The 13,139-nt window shown below is 38.8% G+C and overlaps 1 long non-coding RNA gene across 1 annotated transcript in view; it reads right to left on the reverse strand.

The window, feature by feature from the left end:
* Positions 1-12,348, reverse strand: part of LOC309627396 — a 174,480-nt gene extending 162,132 nt beyond the window's left edge. Inside the window, exon 1 of the long non-coding RNA XR_014243719.1 lies at positions 3,141-12,348. This is a non-coding gene — a long non-coding RNA (uncharacterized lncRNA). The remainder of the gene's footprint in view (positions 1-3,140) is intronic.
* Between the last annotated feature and the right edge of the window lie 791 nt (positions 12,349-13,139).

The raw sequence follows: 13,139 nt of genomic DNA on the forward strand, positions 1-13,139 counted from the left end.
GAACACAGTGAGAAGATGGCTCTCTGCAAACTAAGAAGAGGGTTCTCATCAGGTACCATATCTACCATTGCCTTGATCTTTGACCTCTTGGCCTCCAAAGCTGTGAAAACTAAATTTCTGTTGTTTAAGCCACCCAGACCATGGTGTTGTGTTATAGCAGCCCAAACAGACTAACACACAGTTTTGAGTTCTCACATAACTTTATTAGATATTTTCCAATTCCTCCCTCCTTTCAGGTTATTGCTGGTATCATTAGGCCCACGTTTGTTGCTCTCCTGATGTATGGCTTCTATTGTGCTGTGATTGGCACATAATACTAGGTCACTGCAGTTGTTAGAATTACATAAATGTAAATACACTCCTAATCCCTGATGTAAGTAAAGAAACACTGTCAGAGGTTGCATAATAACTATAGTCCAACACAGTGCTAACTAGTGACAGAAAGATAAATCATTAACAATAGCAGATATTTATTGAGCTATGTCTACCATTTTAACTATATCATCTCTTTTAGACATTGTATTATTCCATTATACAGGTAATTTGCCCAAGGTCATTAAGCTAATAAGTGGCAGAACTGAGATTCAAATTTTGGGTAATCTAACTCAAAATCCTTTGCTCTTTCAACTGGGCCAAAGCACACCACATGCTGCTCCCCTAGGAGATCAAGATGTGTTTACAGAGAACATTCCAGGTGAGGGAAACTGGTAGAAATGGACTAAAAATTGGAGTATAGGTGAGGAGTCGGCTGAGGGAGAGAACGGAGAATTAAAGAAGCAAGAGGAAGAAGAATGAACTAAGCAAGACTGGTTCAGACAAAGTAGGCAGTGGTGATCAGAACAGAGAGAGAGAGACCATCATAGTCCCCAAACTATAAATGCTCACTGAGAGAAAATTGTTTCCTGCCTTAGGCTACGTCCCTCAAATAAATATAATGTTGTCCATGATCAGATAGACCACAACTTTTTTTTAATCAAGATATAATTGACATATAACATTATATTAGTTTTACAACTTCTTAACCAGTGTGAAACCTAACAGAATCTTAATCCCTTTGGTCCTCAAGGGTGGAGCCTGGGAGGCCAGAACCTCCAGCAAGATTAGTTCATTTATCCCTGTGTGCCTGAGCAGTGCAAGTATTATCATGATGTGGAAGAGACTGGGAAGCCCGCGGTAGGCGATTCCCATCTCTTGCCATTCTCTTCTTACCTCCAGGGGGCTCTGCTGCCTTCAGAGTATGGGACTTCTACAATCTGAACCCTGCAGCTGGCAAGAAAGCCTAAATTGGAGTGTCAAGAACTGAGAAAATATACATGAAATAAGATGACTCAAGCAGTTGCCAATATCTGAAAGGATCCAATAAGGTAGCAAGTAACAAAACAAATGCTTCCACTAAAAATAGTGTTGGTGGTTAGAGCAGGTTCCTGATGATCTGTTGATTCACAGGACTCCCAGTCAGAGGCCGGCAATACAACAAACAGGTCTCTCAGAAGGAGTGAGGGAGGGCTTATCCTTTATGCTTATGATCTGTGTCCAAAGCAGCGAGTTGCGTTCCAGATCCTACCAGGTAGAGAAGCTGAGGTTGCTGATACATTTCCTACCCAGGTCTGATGAGCTCAGAAATTGAGTGGGACTGAGGGTTGGGGAGGGAGATCACCTACTGAATCTGGTAGACTCTCAGGAAGCCTCGGGTGAATGTAATACTTCTTCCCATGAAGTATCAAGGTCACAAGAAATTGTGACCCTGCTGAAAGAAGGTGGTATCTCCCTTGAAAGGAACACAGTTAGTACATGCAAACAGGGGACAACACCTCTTCTCATCCCACTGGAGTGGGCATTTCTCCACTACACAGAGAAGAGAACAGAAGCATAGCATTCACTTCTCTCTTCCACTAAACAAAACCCAAACCTGTAGCTTAGTTTGAAGGTCCCTTCAAGACTAGAACCCTCTGTCACTACAGGCATCCTCCTCACCATCACAGCACTTTCCACTGCCTCTAATTTACATTAATCCATCTTGGCCCCAATGCGAGTCATGAAGCCATGAATTCCAGAGATTTTCACCACACTTTCAGGCTGGCAATCACCCTGCCTCTGTGGGTAATTCTACTTTTGTAATTCTGCAAACCTCATCTGTGCAGCCTTTTGCAGGAACCCACACCTCATTTGGTCCTCATTAATGGCAAATATAAAACCCAGAATATGTGTTGGCAAGTCTCACTGGATTTCTGGCTCCATGCAAAACCACTCATTCCCACAGTGCTCAGGTATCGTCTGCAGGTGCCAATTATCTCAATGGAACCCATCATAGACTCTAAGTCTAGGGGTAACAATGGCTAAGAACTGAGGCAGCATTTTGCAGCCCAGTGTTTATCTGACCCATTCTAAGGTATCATCTGCCTGCTATTCCCTCCTATTCCAGGTCTCGGTTTATTTTTAAAAGAAGCCTCTTGTCCTCTGCCCTCCCTTCTTTATTAATAGCTGAGAATGTCACCCGTAACACTTTTTTCCCACCCCTGCTTTGACCAAATAATGCACCCTCCCAACATCCTCCCTTGACATTCAATATCATATCAAATTCAAATAAATCACAGTTGACTTTAAAACCCTCCAGCAATTCATGTCTGCCTATATCAACTCCCACACCCTTCATCTGCTCTTGTCACATAAACCGTCTCACAGCCTCTTTCCTCTACTACTTGCAATTCTTTCCCTTCCTTCCTTGCTCTCTCACCCACCTGAATCAACCTCCCGTCATGAACTATCGAATTATTTATTTTAGAGGAAGCAGAAAAGGTTGAATAAGGTATCTTGGTTCATATTCTTACCCTGCTAATTCCTAACTATGTGACTTTGTCAAACAGCAATAATAGTAATGAGAACAACACAAGCATTTATCCAACACTTTCAGGTGTTCATCCAATTAATCCTCACAACAACCCTATGAGGGAAAGGCTAGCGTTATCCTCATTTTACGGAGGGAGAAAATGACCCAATTTTTCTAAGCACAAGTTTTCTCATTTAAAAACTAGAAATAATAATATTTACTCTTCAAGAATAAAAAATAAAGAAAATTATGAAAAGCACAGCACACAATTTTTGTCAATTTCCTTCCATCCTAGCCCCATCGCCAAACTCACCTTATTCACTATTTTCCACAATTTCTGTCTCTCAGGAATCTTCACTCAGTTGAATAAAAGAAAGAATAGAGCTCTTCTCCAGCAACTCAATATTTATTGTCCCTTCCTTCTCTCCTTCACAATGCATAAGAGCTAAACACCAGGAAACAGAGGTTGTATCTGCTGTGCCGCAGAAACATAATGACCTTCAACTCAGCACACTCCTCCATGACACTTGGTTGGAACGAGAAATAGGACTTTACCTTTAAGAAGGGCAAGTAATTCCTACTACGTGTGAACTGAGGCTTCTTCCCTCTGCAGGCTCCCTCTGGAGAGAAAACACCATTCCCACCTGTTTACTGAAATTCCTTCATCAGTCTACAAAGCTTTTCATTCCACAAAGCCAGGCTTAAAATGCAAATACCATTGGATGAGCTAATACTTTGATGTGCCTCCAAGTTACTGGTTTCATATCTTTTCTTGCCAGCAGGAGTTGGCAGACATGTTGAGAATACCAGAAAAAGAAAGAGGGCACAGAGACAATTGTGTCCACTTAGCTATTTGGTCCGAAATAACAGCCTTCGTCACCATGCCTAGTATATGAAGAAGCTACTGTAATAATCAAGCTGAAAGATACGAGTTTTCATGTGACTTCTGAACAAAGAGAAGATTGATAAACTATGATCACAAGCTACCTGTAGCCAACAAACAAGACTTAAGGTGGCCCATCTTTGCTTCTCCTTTATACCCTTGATGTTATTTGGTAACTGATTTTCATACATCCACAGTCCTCTAAAGTCATTGAAATTACCAATATTTCACATATTTCAAGGGAGAGCTGGAATTTACCTTCCCTAAATAAATGGCATCTACTTTGTAAAGATTATTGTTTTCCTCCAGTGAGAGACAGAGAATAATCACTTTCTACATCCATAACCATTGTCCTGAAGTAAACAAGGTGGAGGAATATTTAATGTTGTGGTAGAAAGCCTCTAGAATGACCCCAGTGATCCCCATCTCCTGGTTTAACAGCCTTACATAATCCTCTCTCATTAAGGGCAAATTGAAATTATTGACATGTCTCTAATTAATGTAGAAAAGTAATGGGATGTCCCTATTGAGATCAGGTTATAGAAAAACTGTAGCTGCTGTCCTGGATGTTCATTTTCTTTCACTCCCTCACTCACCTTGAAGAATTCAGCTGCCATGTTTTGAGCTGCCCTATGAAGTCAAAGAATTGAGAAAGGAGACTTCCTTCTTTTTTTTTTTTAAACATCTTTATGGCAGTATAATTGCTTTACAATGGTGTGTTAGTTTCTGCTTTATAACAAAGTGAATCAGCTATACATATACATATATCCCCATATCTCCTCCCTCTTGCTTCTCCCTCCCACCCTCCCTATCCCACTCCTTTAGGTGGACACAAAGCACCGAGCTGATCTCCCTGTGCTATGAGGCTGCTTCCCACTAGCTATCTATTTTACATTTGGTAGTGTATATATGTCCATGCCACTCTCTCACTTCGCCCCAGCTTACCCTTCCCCCTCCCCATGTCCTCAAGTCCATTCTCTACGTCTGTGTCTTTATTCCTGTCCTGCCCCTAGGTTCTTCAGAACCACATTTTTTTTAGATTCCATATATATGTGTTAGCATACGGTATTTGTTTTTCTCTTTCTGACTTACTTCACTCTCTATGACACTCTCTAGGTCCATCCACCTCACTACAAATAACTCAGTTTCGTTTCTTTTTATGGCTGAGTAATATTCCATTGTATATATGTGCCACATCTTCTTTATCCATTCATCTGTCGATGGACACTTAGGTTGCTTCCATGTCCTGGCTATTGTAAATAGAGCTGCAATGAGCATTGTGTTACATGACTCTCTTTTTGAATTATGGTTTTCTCAGGGTATATGCCCAGTAGTGGGATTGCTGGGTCATATGGTAGTTCTATTTTTAGTTTTTTAAGGAACCTCCATACTGTTCTCCATAGTGGCTGTATCAATTTACATTCCCACCAACAGTGCAAGAGGGTTCCAAGAAAGGAGACTTTCAATCAGCAGGAAATTGAGGCCCTCATTTCAACAGGCTACAAGGTACCACATCTTCCTACAACCACATAAGAGACCCTGGACGTGAACCTTCCAAGGTTGAACCTTCAGGTGAGACTGTGGCTCCAGCAGGCAGCGTGACTGAAACCACACAACCTTGAACCAGAGACACTCAGGTAAGTCTCATCCAGATTCCTGATCCACTCCAACTGTGAAATAATCAATGTTTGTACTTGAAGCCACTAAGTTTTGGGTTGATTTGTTACACAGGAGTACATAATCAAACCAAGTATCTTTTACTAATAAGGCCCTACTGTATAGCACAGGGAACTCTACTCAATACTCTGTAATGGCCCATATGGGAAAATAATCTAAAAAAGAGTGGATATATGTATACATATAACTGATTCACTTGGCTGTACACCTGAAACTAACAAAACATTGTAAATCAACTATACTTCAATAACAATTTAAAAATTAAAAATAAAAAAAGCAAGTATCTTCTGAACTCCTCTTCTTGTAAAGCTCCAAAGAATTTAACGGTAGCTTCCAGAATAATAAAAAAAATAACCAATTTGATTTTAATATTTTGTTTAATTTTTAATGGGATTCAAAGCATCAGACAAGCTATAGCTTCCTTGTCCTCCGATACTTCTTCTTATACTAAAATGAAAACAAGTATTTGAACATTCTGGTTTTTAGAGCAGAAACTTCAGGGATTTTTTTTTTTGATTAATGTTAGATTGTAAGGATTCTGTGATATAGTGGATTTTAAAATATCAGTTTAACTATCTCTCTGATAGGCACTCATAAGTTTTCTTTGAGAATCACAGCATTGTAGAGTATATAGATAGCATCTAGACCAGTTGAAATTTAAGCAAACTGACCTGAGAGGGGTAGTGACTTTCATGTGGTCACAGAATTAGCGTGTGGCAGAGCTCAAACCAAAATCCACATTCTCTGACTCCGGATCGTTGCTCTCTCCATCTCACTACTTTGAAAAACCAAGAAAGCATAGCCAGCTGTAATAATCTTGTCCATTTTACCTAAATAAAAATGGAACGTCATTGGAGAAAAATTTAAATGCCCCATCGCATCACAGCACTCCCGGGTTTGTTGTCATTATTTTCAGCTTGAAGTCTGCATCTCAACAGCAAATAGCTAATTGATTGACCAGTTTATAAACACTCCTGATTTCACAGGTAGATTTCATGGGGCAAGAGCTCTCCTTGGATTTAACTTGCTCTTCACCTAGGTTAATTTAAATAGCAGTGAAAATTTAGCTTGAAAGGATAATTACAATATTTCACCTCCTTTTATCTCAGGTTATGTAAATGGGGCTTTCATCTTCTCACAGTTCATATTATATTAATACAAGGAATAAAAAGATCTCAATATATTGCGTGCTGTCAATCACTTCAGAAGAATATGCTTCTACAGTCCTAGTGGGGACAAATTGGGCAAATGCCCATAATCATGAGCTGTGCCTATTATCAACAAGGAAACAGATGAACTTATAGCTTTCGCAGAGTTCTCACTTGAGCAGTGTAAGGTGTCATTTTTATCAGATTGCAAAGTTTGGGGGGATGGTTTTGACATTTATCCAGTATCAAGAGTATTTACTGGGTAACTAGGGATAGCCCTGAAGAAGCAAATTCAACTTCTACCCCCTTTTAACCTATGATTTACACATCCTGCTGAAGGTGGTGAAAGCACTAACCCTGAGTGACAGCCTCTGGACTGTAGCCTTATCCACTCCTTTGCACCACAGCTCTTATGGGAGATGCTGTCATTCACAGTATTAAATAGTGAAATGTGATGGTTAGAGAAATGCAGCATCGTCAAGTTTAATAAACATCAGGAGGAAGTTGGCATACAAGTTTTAACCCCAGGGCATTTTTTAAAAATCAAAATACTGTTCACTATCCTCATAACATTAACACAACACCATGTGTTTAAACTAGAGTTTAAAGAGAAATAATAACTAAAGTTTTTCTGTTATACCTTAAGGCCAGGTTCAAGGTCTAATTCCTCCAGGAAGCCTTCCATGAGTATCCCACCTCTAAATAATTACTCCTTCAAGTATGGGACCACGGGACATGACTTGTTCCATTGAAAGGCAGTATATAATAGTGGTGAAGAATATAAGTTCTATGACTAGACCACTTGGCTTCAAATGTTAATGCCCCTGCTCACTAGCTATGGAGCTGGAGAAAACAACTTAACCTCCATAAGTCAGTTTCATCAATAAAATGGGGATAGTATTTGTGTCATAGATTGCTTGAGATAATCATGTAGAGAGATTGGAACTGCATGGGCACTCTATAAACATTAGCTCTCAAGCAATTACTGTGTGCCAGCTAGAAACATTCACCTATTGTATCTCTGTATCTCTACTGTATTGTAAAAATCCTCTGAATTAAATTTGGTTACCTCCATTTTACAGTGGGAAACTAAGGCTCGTAGAGGCTAAGTAACCAGCTCCCACACACACAGTTAGTAAGTTGTAGAGGTAGTATCTGAACCATGCATTTGGGGTCCAAAGCCCACCCCTATAAAATATCACAACTCTTGTACTTCTGGAAAGTACTATCTTTGGTCTTCAATAACTTAGTACACCCGAATACATACATATCTATTTCCCTCACTGCATTATTGAGTTACCCTGGGGCAAGCACTGTTTCTTTTTCTTCTTGGGATTCCCAATACCTAGCATAACTCTTAACACATAATAGAAGCTCATTACATTTTCTTGAAATAAAATAAGTTGGGAAAGTTGCAGCTTCCCTATAGGAACTGTAACCCTTCTTTATGGAAAAAGTTTTATCAAAAAAGAAAGGCCACAACTTTCCTTGAGCAAAGAAAATTGTTGAGAGATGAACAGACACAGTCATGGGCCCTGAGCTGTCAAAATCAAAATGGGACTGAGATTCTGCCAGAGGCATCTCTCCTCAAGCCCATCAATCAGTATATACTTATTGATTATCTTCTGGATGCTAAAATATCCCCATGATATCAGTGGCTTCCAAACAACCCAGTCAGCCTTATTTCTGACATCTGAAGAAACTGTACACGTGACTATCTAACCCTAAAGGACCTTGGAAAACCTCTATTTCAAGTTATCCATAAAAGTTTATAGTTCCATAACAAGCTGTCTGTCACACGTTAGTCCCCTCAGAAAATGAAGTTTCAATTTTCAGGTCCTACTGAGAAAAAAGCAGTTTGTGGACGCTGCTTCTCTCTAAACAATAAATGTCAGAAATGGAGTTAACCCTTAAAATGTGAGGTAATAAGAAGTTTATTTTGTCTTATTTTTATGTGATGGTTAAAATGAATTCTTAAAGTTTTAAAGATATTGACAAGAAAGAAAAAACATTTGTGAGAGGAGTAAAGAATCAGTGATAGGGACAATTAGATTTCCACGTGCAAAAGAATTAAGTTGAACCCCTACCTCACATCATATACAAAAATTAATTCAAAATGAATCAAAGACCTAAATATAGAAGCTAAAACTATAAAACTCTTAGAAGACAACATAAGGGTAAATCTGACTGACCTTGGATTTGGAAATGAATTCTTAGATATAAAAACAAAAGTAAGAGCAACAAAAGAAAAAGAAGATAAATTGGACTTCACAAAAATAAAAAACTTCTGTGCATCAAATGACATTATCAAAGAAGTGAAAAGAAAATATACAGAGTGGGGGAAAGTATTTGCAAATAATATATTTCATAAAGGTTTAATTCCAGAATATGTAAAGAACTCCTACAATTCAAGAACAAAACCACAAATAACCTAATTAAAAATGGGCAAAATATTTCAACAGGTATTTCTCCAAAGAAAAAGATATACAAATGGCCAATAAGCACATGAAATGATGCTCAGCACTATTAGTCCTTTGAGAAATGCAAATCAAAACCCAAAACCACAGTGAGATATCACTTCACATCTACTTTGGCTATAATCCAAGAAAAAACAAAAAACCAGAAAGTAACAAGCATTGGTAATGATGTGGAGAGATCAGAATCCTTGTACATTGCTGGTAGAACCTTCTGTGGAAATAGTTTGGCATTTCATCAAAAAGCTAAACATAGAATTGTATGATTTAGCAATTCTCACTCCTAGTTATATACCCAAAAGAACTGAAAAGAAAAATCCAATCATAGTTATTCACTAATGTTCACTGCAGCACTATTTTCAATAACCAAAAGGTAGAAACAACACAAATATCCATCAACAGATGAATAGATAAATAAAATATGCTCTATAGATACAATGGGATATTATTCAGCCATCCAACGGAATGTAGTTCTAACACATTTTAAAACTGGATGAACCTTGAAAACATAATGCTAAGTGAAATAAGCCAGTCACAGAAGGACAAATATTGTATGAATATACTTATATGAAATATCTAGAACTGGTAAATTCATAGAGACAGGAAGAATATTAGAGGTTACCAGGGTCTAGGAAGAGGGAAAAATGGGGGATTATTGCTTAACAGAGTATCTGTGGCAGGTGCAGGAGGGAATTTGATGAAAAAGTTTTGGAAATGGTAGTGATGGCTGTGCAACATTGTGAATATAATTAATGTCATGAAATTGTGCACATCACCAAAAAATCTACAAACAACAAATGCTGTAGAGAGTGTGGAGAAAAGGGAACCCTCTTACACTGTTGGTGGGAATGTAAATTGATACAGCCACTATGGAAAACAGTATGGATGTTCCTTAAAAAACTAAAAATAGAACTACCATATGACCCAGCAATCGCACTACTGGGCATATATGCTGAGAAAACCATAATTCAAAAAGAGTCATGTACCACAACGTTCATTGCAGCACTATTTACAATAGCCAGGACATGGAAGCCACCTAAATGTCCATTGACAGATGAATAGATAAAGAAGATGTGGCACATATATACAATGGAATATTACTCAGCCATAAAAAGGAACGAAATTGGGTCATTTGTAGAGACATGGATGGACCTAGAGAGTGTCATAGAGAGTGAAGTAAGTCAGAAAGAGAAAAACAAATATTGTACATTAACGTATATATGTCAAACCTAGAAAAATGGTATAGATGACCTTATTTGTAAAGCAGAAATAGAGACACAGACATAGAGAACAAATGTATGGATACCAAGGGGGAAGGGGGTGGGTGGGAGGAATTGGGAGATTGGGATTGACACATATACACTATTGATACTATGTATAAAATAGACAACTGAGGGGAACGTACTCTATAGCACAGGGAACTCTACTTAATGCACTGTGATGACCTAAATGGGAGGGAAATCCAAAAGGGAGGGGATATATGTATATGTATGGCTGATTCATTTTGCTGTGCAGTAGAAGCTAACACAACATTGTAAAGCAACTATACTCCAATAAAAATTAATTTTAAAAATGGTTAAAATGGTAAATTTTATGTTACATTTTAGCACAATAAAAGAAAATTTTTTTAATCAATAACTGTTTCCTTCTCCAACTCTAACAGCTCTTTGAGTCAACTTTCTCTAGCCAGTGGAAGCATATCACCATAGTGATGTGGGACCCCCATGAATCCCTGTGGTCTTACATACACCCTCTTCAGCACTCCACTTCCTCCTGCCCCATGTAAAACACAGCATCATGGCACTCAGCCAGAAATCACTTCCTTTCGTAAATTTTCTCTGTGAAGAAAGGGCATACAACTTAGCTCGAATGAGATTATCTCATGAAATGACAAATACCAAGTTATAATGAGTATAGTCTAAATTCATTCAAGAATCTAACACCCCAAGGTTTGCGTGAAACTGGTTTACAGCAAAATGTTATTTTCCTCTTGGGGATCAGTCTGCTGTTCTTATCTTACATAAACTTTCCCCAAGTAATAAAGTGGCAATTGTAATAAGTAAAAGCATATATTTAGACTCTTAAGTGTCTTCTCAAAATGACAAAATGTTGACTTCCTCAAAAGAAAATAGTGAGTGATTAAAAATGGCTTGTCATCCATGATGAGACTTTTGAACCCAACATTTTACCTTACACATCCCACAAGGCAGTGAACAAGAAATGGCTATAAAGTTAAACCCTGAAAACAACAGAGCATACATAGATGTTGGCAAGCATTTTGCAGAACATGTTGAAAGAAGCAATGATTTTGATTCTGCTGCCCCAGACTGGGTAAGCAGCACCCCTTAAACAAAGAACATTGAGTCAGAAAGGCTTCCTTCTGATAAGTGAACTTTACACATAGATCTCAAAATCCATATTTTAAAACAAAAAACAAGATTGACAACAACAGGCAAGTCAAACTGGTATTTATGTTTGCAGTTTTTACAAAGAAACATTTTGAGAATCTTCCTGACCTCGCTTTTCATTTATCCTTGATCATGATATTTAAAGCCTCTCAGGAGAGAGAATCTTTAATAAGAGTTCTCGATGCCACCATTACCCATGCAGCATACCTTCAATGGGATTGGGAAGCAGTGCAATGATATAAGCCTTGTGGGGAACATTTTTGGAGAGGAACCAATTCTTGACAAAATTTGTTTGTTTATTCAACAAATAATTTTTGAATGTCTGTTATATGTGAGGCAGTTTGAAGGAAAGAGTGCATTTTGGTGTCTCCATCTTTCCTTGCAACGTCTGCCCTTTCTCTATGACACCATCCCCTCGTCAGGGTCTCCATGTCCACCCCTTACCTCATCATGGTCACTTACTGTCTCCTCTCTCAAAACTTGATTTCAAGAAAAACTCTAATATCCACACATTCTTCACTCTATCTCCAGTGCCTAGAACAGGGCATGGCTCACAGTTAAAAGTTTATAATTTATTTATTCAAATAGAGTGATCATTACATATTTTTCTGATGAGTGAGCAAATAAATGAATGAATGAACTTTACTGGGTATATCTGATTAAACAAATAAACTTTATCCTGTCCATATGTTCTCAAAATAACTAGCAAGAATAGGCTCTTTCCTCTTTAGAAAGGAGTCATACATGAAGATGGAGAGATTCTGAGGATGTGAGATAAGAAAATCTAGAGCCAAACAAAATTACGTTTCTCTCATCAGTTTTTGGTTTGTCGTGGTGTGCTTTGCTTAACTTTGGCCATCTAAATTTCGTCTACTAAAAGCTGGAAGATATACATTGGAAGAAGTGCTTACTGCATAACATACTTGCTTAATAATAGATGATAGCGGGCTTCCCTGGTGGCGCAGTGGTTGAGAATCTGCCTGCCAATGCAGGGGACACGGGTTCGAGCCCTGGTCTGGGAAGATCCCACGTGCCGCGGAGCAGCTGGGCCCGTGAGCCACAATTGCTGAGCCTGCGCGTCTGGAGCCTGTGCTCCGCAACAAGAGAGGCCGCGATAGTGAGAGGCCCGCGCACCGCGATGAAGAGTGGCCCCCGCTTGCCACAACTAGAGAAAGCCCTCGCACAGAAACGAAGACCCAACACAGCCATAAAATAAAAAAATAAATAAAATTTAAAAAAAATAATAATAATAGATGATAGCATCATTGTTGGAGGAGGTCATTAGGAGGATGTGACCACCAGTTGACCTGCAAGCTGGACCCTGGCAATCAGAAGTCCCTCGCCCCTTTCTCTGACCTTAGAATGTACTTTCTGTTGTAGAGGAACAAAATTTGTCACCCCAAGATGTGTCTCTTTGGCATGAGGAGTAATTTAGACTGATTATTTTTAAGAATCAGAAGACTCAGGAAGTCTTTCTTTTTACAATACCTCCTCCTAAGTTACCTAAAGAATTTAGATAAAAGGCCTGTTCCCAGAATAGAGCCATCACCAGAGATAGTATATGGGCTGGATGGGGTGGTGGAGATCTGAGATCACTCTATGTCCATTGTCTGTGCTTGGCCAAGCAAACATTTATTTACCAAACATTTGCTTTTCCATCTCCATGTGAATTACCTTCCTCCCCTTTGAAGCCTCAAACTACTACCCTCAACATCCTCGCTT

This window comes from Balaenoptera borealis (genome assembly GCF_965194805.1).
Source record: "Balaenoptera borealis genome assembly, chromosome: 4".
Taxonomy (NCBI): domain Eukaryota; kingdom Metazoa; phylum Chordata; class Mammalia; order Artiodactyla; family Balaenopteridae; genus Balaenoptera; species Balaenoptera borealis.